The following is an 18,069-nucleotide window of genomic DNA, read 5'->3' as shown; positions in this document are numbered from 1 at the left end:
CTCAGTTTTTATAGGATTCAGAGTAAAATGTTTTACTTGTATTTCAGAGTTGTGGTGCACTACTGAATGAAGAAAGACCCCCTACATTGCCTACAAAAGTTGATACAAGGCATTTGCCTTAATTTATTACCAAGCCACATCAGCTTTTGGTAGTTCTTCACTATAACATTCAGCATTTGGGAAATTAAGCTTGAATTCTACTCAAAACAGTCTAAGCAAACAAATCAGGCTGACATGCTTCCCCTCATAATGTTTAAGATCCACTTATAAAGTAGAAGCCTATAGTTTGTTAAAAAAATACCAATATTAATATATATTACGATATTCTTCAATCACATACTGTGTATAGAGTAAATATACACTTCTTTTTTTTTTTGCAGTGATCCCCCAAATGTGGCTATGATACACTTCTGATACTTGTGACAAAGACATGTAATGGAGGAAGGATATGCTCTTATTGTCCACACTGCCATCAGTGCACTACAACAGTGAACTTCACAGGGAATTTAATAATTGTAAATAAGTATAAAAACACAAATTACTAAATTACCACTAGCATCATTTTCCACATTAGGTTCTGAAAATAACGATTGGTGAACTAGAGCTGGGCGATATGGACAAAATCAAATATCACGCCCTTTTATAAAATATTTACATAATGAGATTGTTGATAACTAATCGTCAGCAATGTGGATGTAATATATATAAGTGGGTACAGGCAAAAAAATAGCAGAGCTGGAACACTCTGCTAAGTTATGAAGATGAAAATCATTTTATGGTACAGCAGCCTTTAAAATTAGGCAAAGACAACACTTATCCCACGACACCATATTACGATATCCGAAATCTGAAACAATATTTAGTCTCATATCATGATACCAGAAAATATCAGTATATCACCCAGCCCTATGGCCAACATATACAGCAATCCTGACATATCAGTGATAGGCCAATAACGGGCAATAAAATCTGCTGGCCAATATATCTGTCAGGCTGTAGTGTCTAGCTGGCATTAGCTGTCTCTCTTCCATTCATGTGGTTGTGGTGACAGCGAATGATCAAACTGTCAAAACACACAGCAACCACCCCCTAATGTACGGAGTGCTGAAATCACAGGACTGAGCAACAGCTAACAGCATTACCCACCAGACCCTTAAAGTTAACTAAAATTACCAGTACCAATATGGCCCTTTGGGGAACACTAATGTAGGAAGTTATATCACATTGTAATTACAATTTTGACCAAATGATTACACAAGATAAAATAAACTCCTTAGCAAAAATAAATTTGAATTTCAGTTCAAGTCTTTTCAAAGTGCTCAATAACAGGAGTTGTGCTTAGTGTCATTTAATTCACATAATTGTATTGCTCCTACCCTGTGGCCATGAAAGGTAGAAATTGGCCCAATTCATCTTGGCATTCACTGTTGGCTCTTTTTTTTTCTGTGAAGGATGTTCCACATATCTCTCTCTCTGTCTTCCTTACATTTTCAGCCAAACCTTCCTCTCCATTCCTTTCCATTCCCCCAATCCACACAATTATTGTTTCATTCATATCGCTGCAATTTTTCTGATGCATCAGATGTGCCCTCTTGGCCTCATCTCCTGCCGTACTATGAAAGATCCACTCCACACTACATCACAGATCAACCACTTAATCAAAGTCTGAAATGGACAAACTCAGAGCAGGGCCCCGAACTCACTCTCAATACATCCCGTTTCATTTCAATACTCTCCTGTGACAGTGATCAAGCACCGCCGACTCAAACTCGGCAAAACAAAACTCTCGAAGGATAACAAGAGGGGAAGTTGCCCCATCACACATCCGACATTCAGACTGTTTGTTTGCTTCCTGTGATCAATACTCCCAAAGAGGAACGAACCAATATTAGACTTTCAAATTCAACCTTTTCCTTCCTCAGTGCTGCCTCGCTCCGTCCTTTTCCAATGTTGCATTAGGAAACCAGCGGACAGTTGGAAAGTCTTAATCTCACATATACTTCTCATGCTCTGCAGACTGTGGACCCTTATCTCCCAAGCACGATGAGCATTCCACACTGCCACTGTTGTGTGGACGCTTCATGACCGAGCAGCTTTAAAGGCCAGTGTGTGGCCACATCACTCAGCATACCGATGACTCGGATCTACGGCATCAACTCGTATCCATCCCTGGCCATGTATAGACTGTATAGTCTGTAGACTGTACAGCAGCCATCTTGTGAACAGGGCGTGATTGATTTTCATTAGCAGATGAACTTGCATAGATAACAGTGCTGATTTGACATGCAGAGCTGTCAGCGTATGATGCTTTCCTGTTGAACAAGAAAAACAATGAAGGCCTCCAACTATTGGTGTGTTTTTGTTTTATTCAGTGTACGTTGCTGAGACATCACATTGGCTTGCGTGTTGATTACATTAAATGACTTCCAACTACTGTTCACAGGAGGAAGAATTCCCTAAAGTTAGTTTTTTTGCCATGGATAATAATCACACGTCACTTTTTGTTCAGTGTAGTCCCGGAATTGTGAGAATCCGGAAACCTGGACCCAAGATAATTGGGGGAAAATGTGGTTTTCCCATTGAGCTGATTTATGCACAAACACAAGTATGCTGCTGTTTTAACGTGCAAAAACATTTTACATTTGAGACTTAAGCTTGTACGAGGTGAAACGAAGAGTGGATATAGCAAGTGTATTGAGTAACAAGACGCAATGGAGTAATGATCTCATGCAAACTCGCTGACACTGCAACATCCAGAGGGAGAACTCCGAAAGTTGCTCCCCTGTGTGGCCTCTTTCTGGAGAATAAAAAGAGCACATTCACATTTTATTGCACTCAGTGTTTCATTTAAAGACAGTCAGAAAAGAAGGATGGGATAGGAGATTTTTGGCAGAGGACGAGGGAGAAGAAAAAAACAAAAACAAGCGGCAGTCAAGCGAGTCACGTTAGGGAGCGATACATCGATATATGATTATCTTTGGAGATGATTTGAACAATCAAACTGCCTCAGGTCTGTTCAGTGTCCAGTATATGCATCATCCAACTGTTCCAGTCATAGCACGAGAGTAAATATTTAATATATAACAGAGCCTGCTTTCGATTACGCAACTGGACATGAGTTAAAGTGAGAAGTGGCTGCTGGTGTGTGCTGAGAGGAGTTTGACTGTGGTCCAGTATTCTTTCATTAAACAAATATCTGCTCATAAACTAAGACTACATCCCATTCTAAAACACTATCTCGCAAAATGTATATCCATTAATTCAGGTACAGTGTGAGATATATAAGGAAAAAACACTTTCGATATATGTTACCTGTTTTTGTCTGACTTTGTGATAACAGTCTTAATGGTGGAGTTAAAAATAGAGGCAATATACTGTATCATGAAAGTAGAACTGTTACATACTTTGCTACACGGCCATGAAAATATACCATATCAATGCCAGATGCACTGAAACCATGCCTCACATGATGAATTATGAGCTACAATAAAAACCTGCGTTGGTGTATTTCCGCATCAGCCGTCTGCACTATTTTTAGATTTTTCTCAGAAAATTCGAAACATGAAGAAATGTCTCATATGTAAGGTTAAGTGCTTTGTTTATTGAAATGTACATTTCAAGCATAAAAACATTTTCTGCCATATAAAATTAAGTTTGGCGTAAAAAAGGAATTGCCAGGGGCCTGTAATTCATATCGCTGGGCAGTTAAGGGCTCTCCCAGGGGACCCGTGGTTGTTTAGTTTAGTGTCTCCTGTCAGGCCGAGGTATTTCCCACAGCTCCCTGAAGGCCCCGAATCAATCCGCCTGCTAGATATGAAGGTGATATTCAGCCTCTCCTTGCCTCTGGTTTGGGTCTAGTGACTGTTTTTTTTCCTCATTTGCAATGCCTGTCACCCAGCCCTATCCTCTGAGAGCGACGACAGTGACAGGCAAATCAAAAAGGTAAAAAAAACATGCTTTAAATTACTTGTTATTTATTTTTAGAATCCAAACTTGCTCAAAATGTTCACAATGCCGAAGGTTATCCGTTGTGATTTTGTTATTCTAGTGGAGTGGCGGGGAGTATGCGTCTTATGGTGCAGCCTCGCACAGTGGGACCCATCACTCCACACAGCAATCTAAACCTTCCTCCTGGGCAGGGTGAAAGGACCAAACAGGGAGAACAGAACTGCATCAAATTCCCCTTTAATGTTCCTCCTTTTAAAAGCCCACCTAACACCCCCGTCATCGCGGGCCGTCACTCATAAACACTCATCTGTTTAAGATGTGTTTGTTCAGCCTGGCAAGCAAGAGAAATGTTCCAAGTGCCTACCTATGGCTTGCTTGTTGCACAGGGTTCACAATAAGTGCGACGACGATGATGATGATGATGTTAGCATAGCTCCGCTGCCTCCCATCATACTGTTTCTGGGAGAACAAGGCAACTAGGCAACAGAGAGCCCAGGGGAGCTATTCTGAAGAGAAAACAAAATTTTAGCTCCGCTAATTTGAACTGGAAATAAAGTGAACTGGAATGAACCGCATCTGACAAGTCAAAGAGCGAGAAAAGTCTTTATAGTTGATGCTCATTTAAAACACGCAGAGCAGCTAAATCAAACTCCTGCTGTGTTTGCTCGTTTGTGGGTCAGTTCCCTGGTGCTAAAGGTGATTGAAGATGACATAATCACAAACTGTCAGGTCCAGGAAAAACAAGGCTCCACTTTCAGAGCTTGAGACTAAATTGAATTTCAAATGTCATAAGAGAGTGATTCACCCGTGGACCCTTTTGATTGTGTACACAATGATATGCATTCATTTCCATGGAGACTATACAAATAGAGAGGTTGGTGTTCCTCTTTCCCGATACAGGGGAGTGTTACCTCTGCTGACCCACCTTCAAAGCAATGAGGTATTTCCAGAGGAAATTCCTGCACTGGCAAGAAAAACCATAAAACCAAACCACACTGCAATTTAGAAAATACAAGGTATTTGATTGAGACTGAAAAATAATGCTGTTGACAAATGAACACTTGGGGGATACAAGCTTCTCAATCCCACTCCAGCATTCAGTTAAATGTTGAAAGTAGACAGACAGAATGTGGCGCTCGGTGTGTGTTCGAAGCTGCCAACCACTGCCAGCAGACAATTTAACTGCCCTCATAAAAACAAGAACATTAAGCAAAGCAGGTCCAGATCCACGTCTGTCTCCCATCGACCTTCCTCGTCCATTCCTCTGTTTGATCCGCCTCTCCTGACTGAAATAAACGTTCCCTCTGCGCTCTCTCCCTTCATATATTTCACCGTTTAAATTGCCATTGCTATCCATCTGTGACACACACAGTCTGCTACGTGAGAACTGCCTGACACACAGCCCAGAGACTATTATTCATAGCAAGCTGTCTCTTGTAAAACACCACAAGAACCTGGGCGCAATTAGCTGGAGAAATCGGCAGATGAACAGTGTCATGCGATGTGTTTTTACCACTGTTGATTCCTGCCCACTGACGACTTGGGCAGCATTTTTAAGAGAATCGGTTGCGCTGCTCTGCGAGGGTGTGATGATGGGCGAAGAATGAGCTAATGCACATATATTAAAGGATCATGTCACCACAGAGGCTGAACTGCAAGTCATGATTAAAACCATCTGCTTCGTCCAGTCACAGTTAATGTCACCTCCGTGCCTTTAACATGTCTGTTTGCAGTCCTGTCCTCCCCTCTCAGGTTAGAGAAGCTTCCAGTGGCTCCACACAGGATTCCTCTAAAAAAAAAAAAAAAAAAAAAAAAAAAGGCCCATAATGTATTTCATATGTGATTTCACATTGCGGCGGGCGAGCGAGGAAGTGTGTGTGTGTGTGTGTGTGTGTGTGCGCGCGTGCATGATTAGGGGGGCACCTCTCTTGTTCGGCAGTGAGATTAGGTAATACAAAGCATTTTATGGATGAAACGCAGATTGGAAGCAGCTGCTTGTCCACAGCTGTTCTCGCACTGCCTTTGTTGTGTGTTGAGTATCAGGAAGTCCACGAAGTGCCCGATAGCTCAACTGCGGCTACCTTCCAGGGCTGATGAAACATATAAACTCACATGTGTGCAGGCTTGAGTTGGATTGGTTTTGCTGAATGAAATTGGAAGTCAGTTGTTTTAGGGTGGCTGCAGTGTCAAGACACCTGCAGCCACACGTGTCACTGCTTTGTAAAATGATAGCTGTTAATGTCTGGCTGTGTTTGAGAGATAAGCGGAGAACATGTCAGCATCAAACAAACCCTGCATGTAGCTTTGCATGTCTGTATTTACATTAGGTTTCACATGGAACACGTGCAACGTGACCTCTAACCCCGCATGCACTCAGTAGTCCGTTTCCATTTTCTGAACACCAGCACCTGGGTACAGTTTTCCACTCTGCACTTTTTCACCCCAAGGGGGAAATCTGTAGTTTGTGCAGATATGTAGATATGTATGTGTGTATGAGCATGTGCACTCACAGTTTGGGCCCCTGGTGTCCGGTTCTGGAGTTGTTAGCTTTCACTAACTGGAGCTTGTTAGTGTGTAACCAGTGGACCGAATGTGACTGAGTTGTTTGTATGCGAGTGTGTCATTTTGACAGTACCTGACTCAAAACTGTGTCAGTCGAATCGAATTTGGCTGCTCTTGAATATCTAAATATTTGTTACCTTTCTCTTTTACATCGACTATCTGGCGATCAGAATATCCACAGCAGTCTCCTCTGTCACCAGGTCCCTCGTCCGGTCCTGAGCTAATCACCTCTTAGCAGGACAACTTCAGCAGCTTCATTTAGTATTGTGGAACGACAAACTGTACTACTACATGGTGGTTATAATTAGAATTGATATTTTCTCAGTCACAAATATCAGCTGAAAAAAAGGAGGAAATTTAGCTGAGCTAAGGCTAGTTGTGGCTACATGCCCAGCCAGCTTCAGCTTGACATTGTTCTGGTGTTTTAAGACTAGAAAGTTCAGATATTTTCAACTTGTGAGGCAGAAAACTAAACATATATCACATCTTGTCATTTATCTATCTGAATTTAATGATATATTGTCTCACCAAGATGGACATTTAGCGCTGTTACTGCATCGAGCATTTGTAAAAGAGATAATGATGACATGTCATTTTTTTAGGCTGGAGCAAATCTCCAATGACATTTTGTGTCTGCACATACAATTAAACACTTCCCATTCACAGGTGAGATCATGAACATCGATAATATCACACCGTGACGCAAACGCACACACGCAGGAACATCTCAAGTGGATCTTACTGAAATCCTGTGAATATTGCAGCCATGTGAATTATGGTTTTAATGCTTCATCTGCTCCCATTAGGCGATCCATCACACCAGCGCTCACTTAGTCATGGAGCAGTTTCATCAGGAGGGAGAGGAGGGGGGCAGAGGAGGAGGCGAGCACACCAATAAGAAGGAAAGATACAGATAGAGCTGAGAGTTGAGCGAAAGAAAGAGGTGAAGAAAATGGACAAAAGCATGCAAGGCAAGATAAGTAGTTGTAAACGATGGTGTTTAAAGAGCGAGAGAGGGATGTTGGCGTGACCTGGAGGGAGATGAAATGTGTGGATACAAATGGAGGAGCGACAGCGGAGAGAAGAGCTGTTGAGACAGATCGATGGTGATGAGGGACGGCTTGAGATCCCTCCAACAGTGATAACTACTCACGACTGCTCTGACTGACAAAATGAGCTCTGTGTGGTTCCGCGAGTGTGTTTGTGTTTTCGCATTTACTCATTGCATGGTGCCTCGCTACAATAGTGTCTCTGGAAAAGTGGCCTTGACATCACATGGGAACCAGACAATATTAAAACACGGCATTGGGCTGCTCAGACTTTCATAATCTAAAAGCCTCTTAATTCAATTTTGGGTCACAAGTTGTTTCTGAGTCAGTTTGTATTTGGTGGTAGTTCAAAGAAAGCATAATATTGTTTGCTGAAACACACAGTTACGCACAAATGTGACTTATGATACTCATTATAATAACTTGTGTCATGAAATGGTCCTCGGCCCTTCTATCAAGCATGCTATTAACTGTCTTGTATCAGCACAGATTGAATATTGATTTACTGTTTAACTGCTTAACCGTACTTTCATGGCAGCTGTAACAAAATTTTACCTTTGGCACAGCCGCTTTTAACATTTTTCTATTTTTTTTTTTATTTAGAAAGCTTTTTTTTTTTTTTTTTACTTTATACAACTTTTGATTATTTTAACTCCATCATTAAACACCGGCTCCACTGACCCAAAGATTTCACCACTCAGCGTGCCACCCAGGTCTTTACATGGAGGAAATATCAATTCAGATGGAGGTGTTAAAGTAATATGTTGTCAGCAATATGGATCACTGGCCACAGAGGGTTTCAATCAACCAGGCAGTATGAGAGGAAAAGGCATGGCAACTCTGTCCAAAATGTCACTGACAAATGCGCAGTGCAAGAGCTCTGAACGTTGCGTGTTATTGGGAGAGGAGGGAGGATTGACAAGGATTGAAAGAGTGGAAGATAAAGAGATGGATGAAGCCGGACACGAGACAGATGAGGGGAGATAACGCAAATGAAGAAAAATAGGAATGGAGAGAGAAGGAGTTCACAGAGTCTAAACTGAAGAAGTCGCCGCCTGGGGTTTGAGAGCCACAGGTTGGGGTTAAAGCTTGAAACGAGCAAGTCTTATCGTTACGAGATCAGCCTGAGGGAGGAGATGAGAATCCTTCTCAGTGGAGTCAGGGTGAGGAAAGGAGGAGGGAGGATGATGGCAATGTTACAGCTGGGCTGTTTCATAGGAACCTGCAAGGAGAGAGATGAAAAATAGAGATGCAGCAATCCGTGTGCTCATCCTGCCTCTCTAGGTTTCTCCACAAGCACCTACAGGCATCCCACACTGTTCTAAATAGTTCACCTACCAGCTCATGATTTTCTTACTTTATTATGTGGTGTGGTCAAAGTTTGAAAAGGGATTAAGTTGTGTTTCGCCTGAAATGAGCCGATGCTCAATTTTCAGAGAGCGTGTTTTAGCCTTAATGGCCATAAACCCCAGAAAAAAATCAGCTTCAAAACCTAGATACTGCTCGATATTAAGCTGGTCATGTAGCATCTGGTGTTACTCAAGAGGCTGAATGCAAATTGCTGGTGTGTGTGTGTGTGTGTGTGTGTGTGTGTGTGTGTGTGTGTGTGTGTGTGTTGTGCGTGCGTGTGTGCATGTTTTTAAGGGAATGTCGGTTACTTGCCAGTTTTAATCCATTTATTTAGAAATCAAATGTCAGACAATGTCAGTATGGGATCTGTTGTAACTCATTTCTGATTTATAAGTTGGACCGAACACACCAGAGTAGTTGTAGTGGGTGCAGATGACTAAACCAGAACCGTCCGTCCTTATTTTAGCCAAATGGGATTCTGCAGTCCATTCGCATGGTTAACTTAAATGTTTACACACATAGAGGCTGGGAGTTAATTTCATCTTTTCCTTTTGATTTCAGACAGATAACAAAATCCGAACGCCATTTAAACTTGAAAACTCATAATTTGTGTTCGGATTGTCTACCATCTATCAAAACCTTTGACCTTTCATCTAAAATCCAACTTAAATGTGAACTGAAACCTTCATTCATAGATTTTTGGACACCAGGACACAGCACTGAAGTTGTAAAACCAAAACTGATTTGTGTTAAACAGTTGCATGTTTATACACCCGGCAAGCAAGGAAAGTACTTGTTTGAAGTCATGTTTCTGGCTACCTAAAAAGAAAGTCCAACGTCAACTTTCTTCACGAACTCCTGGAGGAAATGTTTGATTCTGTTGCTGTTAATCGTGTGTTCAGGCACCTGGGAATTGGGAAAGTTCAGATTTAGGAACATACCACTTCCTGGTTGAGAAGGTTGGCGTGGTAGCCCCCAGAAAAAAGTGCTTTGTGTCTGCTGTCAAAACATAGAAAAGTGACAAACAACCTCGTCATCACCCAGCATCCAGCAAACCAGCATATAAATAAAAATGTTATTATTATGTGTACGCCGCATTTCACGTTTTGTACTGCTTTTTAAAATGAACCTCTGCCAGCAAACCTGGTAGGCTCAGCTAACCAATTCTGGTTATTTTACCTTACCTTCAGAAACAGTTGATTTCTTCCTCTTCTGCTACCGTGTCAAATGACATCAAACCTTCTTCTTTTAGGCCTCAAACACCTCCCACTTCTCTTGTGGGATATTCCTTCGACAGGCTTTTAGGTGAATTTTTCTCCTTCACAGTTGCTAACGAATGCCCTCTACTCCCGCTAGCTGCTCGCTTTACCTGTGTGCTGTTTATTGCTGGACGGGTAGTGTAAATACAGAGGGTTAATAGAGCTTTTCTGTTGTCGACAACTGTAGCTCGGAACAAGGCTGATGAGAGCAAAAAGAGTGAACCAAAATGATGATGTTGTGGGCCAAAACCAAATCTCTGAGCTGAAAAATGCTAAGAGAAATGCAGAGTCAGGTGATAGTTCTCTACCAGATTGTTTTTATAAGCAACCTGTTTTAATAACCCAATCATTTGAGCCACTGATGATATAAAAATGTTCATTAGTGCAGCTTTAGTTAATCTCATACATAGAACGGGTAATTTGTTTGTTGCTGCAAATATGCGCGGAATGGACGTGTGCACCGTCTTAGAGTTTGAGCTGCAGTCCTGAAACATGCTGGAGATTCTCTGTCATGGTTGGTTTCAAAGTGATGACGTGCATATTTACTTGACAACTAATTTACCGTCCTCATTAGTAGGTTGAGCCCATCAAGTCATTGCCCGGACGTTCTTGGACTCATTATTTCTCAAGAATATAAAAGAGAAAGCGATGATGAATGCAAGAATGCGGGTAAGAAACTGTGTCTACCGCCTGTAAAAGAAAATAATCATGCTCTGCTTTATTCTTTGCTTAATCCAATTCAGAGCTGATGTTGGAATGTCACAGCAGGTGTACGACTTAATTAATGCTCTCTTTAACAGCTTTAATGTGGCATTGTTAACAATCCATGTGTGCATGCTATCCAGATGTCACACAGCAATGTTGAGACACCTTTGCTGTTTGACAAATTTGCAGTTTTTAGTACAGGACTTAGTTTTGTTTATAATCTAATTCATGTTGAAGTGATCTGGAAGTAATGTTTTGAGACACATCTTAAAGCATTGATAAATCAAGAGCTTTGTTTCATTCTAGCATAGCTCATATTTCTATTGTGTGTGTGTGTGTGTGTGTGTGTGTGTGTGTGTGTGTGTGTGTGTGTGTGTGTGTGTACTGGCTCACAGCAGCTCTGACGTGATCAGTTTGTAGTAATTCCTCATCCGTGTTGTAGATCATTACTTGCTGCTGTCTTACTTCTATACATTGAGAATAACAGCTTTTTTATGTAAGCTGCCATGGGTGTTTTGTGTTGGCCACGAGAGGGCGCAATTCCAACAAGCTGAACATCCCACGCATTGATTTATAATGACCTTTTGAAGTTGTTACAGCTAACGAGTTTGCAAATAACAGACATGCAGCAACACATTCAGTAATTTAGAAAAACTGCAAATTATATATTCTTTCTTCTTTTAGCTCTGGTTTGGTCTTTTAACAGGTCTTGAAAATGAAATAATCTCCGTTCACTCGCTGGTTGCTAACTTTCTTGGTCTGTCATGTTTTTTTTTGCCAGAAACGGCTGTAAATGAGGTCGATGAAAGAGACGAGACTGAAACAAAACAGGGAGGTTTCAGGCCATAAGACCGAAACAATGAGCTAAAATGCTCCTCAATACAGAAGGGAATTACAGAAGTGGTTTATCATTTTGTGTGGGTGTGTTTCTTGTTCTTTAACGATTACTTTCACTGTGCCGATGTCTGAATATGTATGCATGTAATTTTTATACTGTATGTGTGCTCGTGCATGCGTGTCTGAGAATGAGAGACGGAAATGGAATGACATGTAATTTAACCCCGTAAAAACATGTCAATTTACTGCGAGAAGAGATTTTCATAGCCTAAAGGCATGAAATTAACGTGATTACATCGAACCCGCATGAAATTGTCTTGTTTCCTTTTATGTCACGGCACCACATCACCACGTTACAATTTATCTACGGTTTTCCAGAATATTCTGGTAAATAAGAATAATACATATATATCCAATGTCATCATAACGTTAAAGAAAGTCTCACTAGCCGTGTAGGATAACACAACACATTTCTCTGAAGGTGTGCAGATACAGCTGAATCCGCATGTATGCCTGTCTTTCGGATCATCCAGGGGGCACGAAGCTGCTCTGTATATGACCATTTTTCAGTTGCCTTGGCTCATTCTGAATGCAGCACTTTTTCAGACAATATTGGCCAGCGCTCCTTATGTGGATTTATTTTGATTTATTTTGCATTCCATAAATGAAATTGCTGCTTCTGTGGTGCACAGTCGTCAGCCTAACACAACAATTTTCACTCATTTTTCTAGTGGAGTGCACTGCATGTCCCAAAACACCGTAGGCTGTAGGTTATCCCTGGACTTGTTTTTGAATGGGCTTTGTAGACTGCGAACAGCAAGATGTAAATCCTTTATGATAGAGGCAGGGCAAGGTTTAGTTAAGGTTAGCTTATTGTTACTTCTTCTCCTTAAAATGGTAGACATATGTAAGGCAAAGAAAGGCCTGATTAATTATTTCACATTTTATATCCTGAGCCTTAAAAAGAGCAAAGTTGGTGAGGTAAAGAAAAGGAGACAGATTCAGTGTCGTTAACACAGGTGAGAGTGTTGACGAGGAGAAGGCTGGAGATCACTGTCATGCTGATTGAGTTAGAATAACAGTTGATTCAGCTGCAGGTTCGGGGCTCCACCAGTGCAGAGCTTGCTCAGGAATGGCAGCAGGCAGGTGTGAGTGCATCTGCACGCACAGTGAGGCGAAGACCTTTGGAGGATGGCCTGGTATCAAGAAAGGCAGCAAAGAAGCCACTTCTCTCCAGGAAAAACATCAGACTGATATTCTGCAGAAGGTACAGGGATCGGACTGCTGAGGACTGGGATAAAGTCATTTTCTCTGATGAATCCCCTTTCCGATTGTTTGCAGCATCTGGAAAAAAGCTCGTCCAGAGAAGAAAAGGTGAGCTACCATCAGTCCTGTGTCACGCCAACAGTAAAGCATCCTGAGACCATTCAGGCTTCTCAGCCAAGGGAGTGGGTTCACTCACAATTTTTCCAAAGAACCATGAAAAAAGAATGGTACCAAAACATCCTCCGAGAGCAACTTCTCCCAACCATCCGAGAACAGTTTGATGAACAATGCCTTTTCCAGCATGATGATGCACCTTGCCAGAAGGAAAAATTGATGACTAAGTGGCTCGGGGAACAAAACATTGAAATTTTGGGTCCATGGCCAGGAAACTCCCCAGACCTTAATCCCATTGAGAACGTGTGGTCAATCCTCAAGAGGCGGGTGGACAAACAAAATCCCACAAATTCTGACAAACTCCAAGCATTGATTATGCAAGAATGGGCAGCCATCGACCAGGATGTGACCCAGAAGTTAATTGACAGCATGACAGGGCAAATTGCAGAGGCCTTGAAAAAGAAGGGTCAACACTGCAAATATTAACTCTTTGCATAAACTTAATGTAATTGTCAATAAAAGCCTTTGGCACTTATTAAATGCTTGTAATTATACTTCAGCATACCATAGTAACATTGGACAAAAAGATCTAAAAACACTGAAGCAGCAAACTTTGGGAAAACCAATACTTCAAACATTTGGCCAAGGCTGTAGTTTTGAGTCAAAGGCTGTTTTATGTAGACTCTGTTAATTTGTTTTTATTGAAATGTTACAAAACTGCATGTTTTAGATCTGAGTTTAAATCGGTATAATTCCTACATATATATCACTTACACCTATTTAATTGAATTGCATTATTTTCAAAAGTTACAAACAACAAGGGCATGCTGGGAAATGCCCAAGAAAGGCAGGTGCCCAAGAAAACGATATGCACCAGGGCCAAACAAGTTCTGTTGCACTGCATCACAATTGTTTACTGAGCGACAGAAAGCAGGAAAGACTGATTCATGTTCTTTTCAACAAAAGTTACACAACACCCCCAAAAAACTCTGATTAGTCTATTTGCATTATAACATGAGTGAGTGGATGCAGCCAAGAAATAAGACAGGATCTGCTGTTGTCACAATTTTAGATTCAACAATGACAAAAAAAAAAAATCATAAAATCATAAAAATCAATGTACACATCCAGGATTATGGCTGCTGCCACTGCCTGCAGTAACTGCAATTCTAAAAAAAAAGGTTAATTAGTCAACTTTAATGGTGTTGAAAATGGTGTTTCTTCTTTCTTCCAATATTTAAACCAATCAATCTCCTTCCCATTACTGGTAATAAAACGATCAGGCACATTTCACATGTCGAACAATTCCTTTAAGTGCCAGATAAGAGTGCCGCGCCTCAACATGTGCAACAGATGTGGCTAATCCCTAAAAAGCCTCAACAACATTTAATACACTTCATAGCTTGTTTCCCGTTTTCATCTGCAAAACATGTATTGTCATAACTTGGATTTACTGTTTGTTATTTATGAAGTTTGAAGTTTGGAAATCTCACACCAAGAGCCCAAATAGGATTTAAAGACCACACTGCTTCATGCCAGACCACCTCCACAGGCCAATATATTCCACAAATTATGCTCGCTGAAAACAGCATTTCATCGCCCAAATGCTTAAATCAAATTCACATGAGACTGAGAAAAGTTGTGGAGGACACAAGTGGAGGATACAAGTGTAGAATCTAGCTACCATAATAATGTCAGACCATGAAATATTTGCATGTGTTAGCCAATGCAAACATATTAAAGCAATAGTAAGAATCTGCTGCAGGAGACGGTCGTTGACCCATCTTGTCTTTGGTGGTGGTCGGATGCGGTTCTGGCGTTTGGGTCCAAAATGTGATTCGTGCCATGCTTTTGTTGCCTGGAAACCCCTCCTCACCTCGCTCAGACTGGCTTCAGCAGCTGCTAGGTGTTGTGTTTTCTTTTTTTCTTTTTAATCTGCGCAGCAGTCATCGCATCGTCAGCCTGTGACTCCGGGGCCAGTTCTCACAGTGCAGCGGGTCTCGCCACTACATCAGGTTCAACTCGGGTACCAGGCTGCGGTGACAAGCCGGATCTCACCCGCACGAATGAACGGCAATTGTCACTGGACTTTTCAAGGATCCTGGAGGTCAGTGAACAAAGAGGGAAGAAAGTCTGAAGGCACGATCGTATGTGAACATTTATCTCTCTCACACATATGCACACACTTCGGAAATGTGCTGTACTTTCAACTGACAACCAAACCACACCGCGATATGCCTTCATCTGCTGAATTCCTCAATAACTCGACTTGTCAATGAAGCTTTAACCTCCAACAAATACCCACTAAACACCGTAATGAATATGTTTCATACCAGATAAACTAATAGTCTGCCTGCATATCATCAGCCTGTCAGTCCTCCCTCTGCCCTGACTGTAAACGACCCCTTTTTTTACGACAGAGGGCCAGAAACAGCTCGGGCTTCAGGGACGACCTCAAAACCCGCCGGCTCCTTAATGACCCTCCTCTGTTATCGCTTCACCGCTACTCCTCACACCTGCACTCAAGACTAATATTTACCCTGTCTGTCATCATCACACGGTGGATGTGTGTGTTGGGATGTGTCTTGCTGCCTCTGCGTCATACTGTACTGATGACTACCATTCCCTCCCCCCCCATTTCTCTCAGGCGTCTTATTAGAGGGGAGCGGACACGGCCTGTCTGTGTGAAAGCGATCTTTCTCAGGAAAAGTGTAAGCAGAGAGTTGAATACCAGCGCAGAACGAAAGCCTCCCTGGTCACTCGTAATATTTCAGTTAGGCGCTACTTAAATGCATGAGCATGCCCTTAGTGTGTGTGTGTGTGTGTGTGTGTGTGTGTGTGTGTGTGTGTGTGTGTGTGCGTGCGTGCGTGTGTGCGTGCGTGCTTGCTTCGTTCTGTTTTGTGCATTTGTGAGGAGGCTGGAGAATAATCGGATGAGGATGTGATAGATTTGGGTGGCATGTTTCCTCATGCATCCCTGTGATAAGGCTGCTATCCACTAGCGAAGCAAGATGGGACTGCTTGCTTTTAGAAAAATAAGTCACATCCCCCCTGAGATTTTAAACATGAGCAGGGAGAAAAAGGCAGAGAGAGAGAGAGAAAGATTAGGAGGGACTGAGAGAAGCAGGAGAGGCCAATGTTTTCCTTGTCTGTTTTCAAAGTTTGAGGAGGCTGGGAAATCATTTGTAATGAGAAACACAACAACCGGATGATGATTCTTGTCAGTTTTTGCCCGTGAGAAGATCAGCGCAGCAGGTTTTTGGATACAAATGCATTTCCATACATTTGATCTCTCAATTTTCATTGAAATTCGCTGCGGTTGTGCTCTCGCAATGTTTTAGAGGGTTTCTGTGTCTGATAATTTGATGTGAGAACGCAAAATCAAATAATCAGTGGGCGAGCTATGGCAGCTTTTCAGATAACAACGGAGCAGCAGTGGTTAGCCAGGCTCGGTCGATGTGTATCAGACAGTTGCCTAAAACACTATTTGTTTATGTTCACTGTTGTTGACCTGAGATTCCATTGACATTTGGAGAAATATGTTGAAACACTCATATTTTTCCGTTTGACCCAACAGCCTAGCAAAAAGACTGAAAACGGCAAGAAAAGTCTTCTAAAAGGTCCTCTTTATACGATATACAAATATATAATGTGTCCATGAGGGAATGGTAAGCAGATTTTAGCAGCTTCACACAAAGTCAGTCTGAATGTTTCCTCATGTTTCCTGTTCTTTTCCTAAATGTAGCGGCTCCAGATCGCAGTGTTACATTCAGCATATAGATGTCCGTGTGGTATTGATCTTTTCGCCCAACACTCAGCAAGAAAGCAAATAAGTACATTTTTCAAACTGTCAATCTATTCTTTTACCAGCCTCAATACAGAGTTCAGCATTTTCTTAGTTTAGTTTCTTCTGTAGATCTATTGATTACAGCTACCACAGGTGTGCATTTCTTCACCAGGCTTCGTACAAGACAACCAACACTATGCCACACAATATAACTATACAATATAACTGTATTTTTATACTGAAATAGAAGTAAATATAAACCTGACAGGAAAGGTTACATTCGAGATGAATTTTAAAATAAAGTAAGAGTGCATGTCTTACAACCTAAAGCTTTAAAATCCATTTTGTATCACTTTTTATATTCGATCAGTTACTGCATTAGACTGTTTTTAACAGCGCTTCCTTCAAGTTGCAACAGTCATCTGCCTAAAGGAAGTGACTCTCATAAGGATTACGAGAAAATACAGTTTTGTCATTTGGATTTGCAGAACTTTGCTGACATTGTCACTTTTGAAACGTACTTGTTGGAGAAGAGGCATCGAGGCAAACATTTCACAGTTCACCAGAGCACAATGAATTAAAAGACTATTAAAAATGGCCACTTGTAGTCCCTGCAAAACGCAGATTTAGTGTGCTGCATTTAGATCCCACAGCACCAGTCTCATGTCATGAATGTATGAGTAGCCAAAAACAGGGAAATCTTGCAGAAATCATTTGAACTAGTCGGGTTTTTTTTTTCTCACCTGTGTCTGATGTTTTTCATCCCCACTGTCGCCAAATGCTGCTCATGTGGGAGTCTGGGAATTTTTGGGTTTCTCTCTGTAATTGTAGACAGTCTTGACCTCACTACGTTGACTTGTAAGAATTAAACAGAGTTGAATTGAAAAAGTGGTTGTTTTTGCAGACTCTAGACTACAATAACTGATGCTGAACTTATTATGAAAATAGTGCAAAAATAGATTCAGACTCACTCTGTATTTCTGCAAATTGGTCTGTTTGAAAAACTAAATCTTGTTTTTATTTTAACGCTTTACCAGGAAATAGTTCATATTTGATCCTTTGGGCAAAATAGGAAAAACCCAATAACAATTAATTTGTATTTAGAGAGTGTTAAATGTGCATGTGACAATGGGGGAAACAAACAGCACGGAAGCCACCACTGAGCCGGTTTCTTAATTTGTTGTTTATGGGG

The sequence above is a fragment of the Embiotoca jacksoni genome, unplaced genomic scaffold (genome assembly GCF_022577435.1).
Source record: "Embiotoca jacksoni isolate LCO1_2020_lvr unplaced genomic scaffold, fEmbJac1.0.p SCAF_7, whole genome shotgun sequence".
In the NCBI taxonomy this organism is placed as follows: Eukaryota; Metazoa; Chordata; class Actinopteri; family Embiotocidae; genus Embiotoca; species Embiotoca jacksoni.
Note: the sequence above shows the minus strand (reverse complement) of the source record.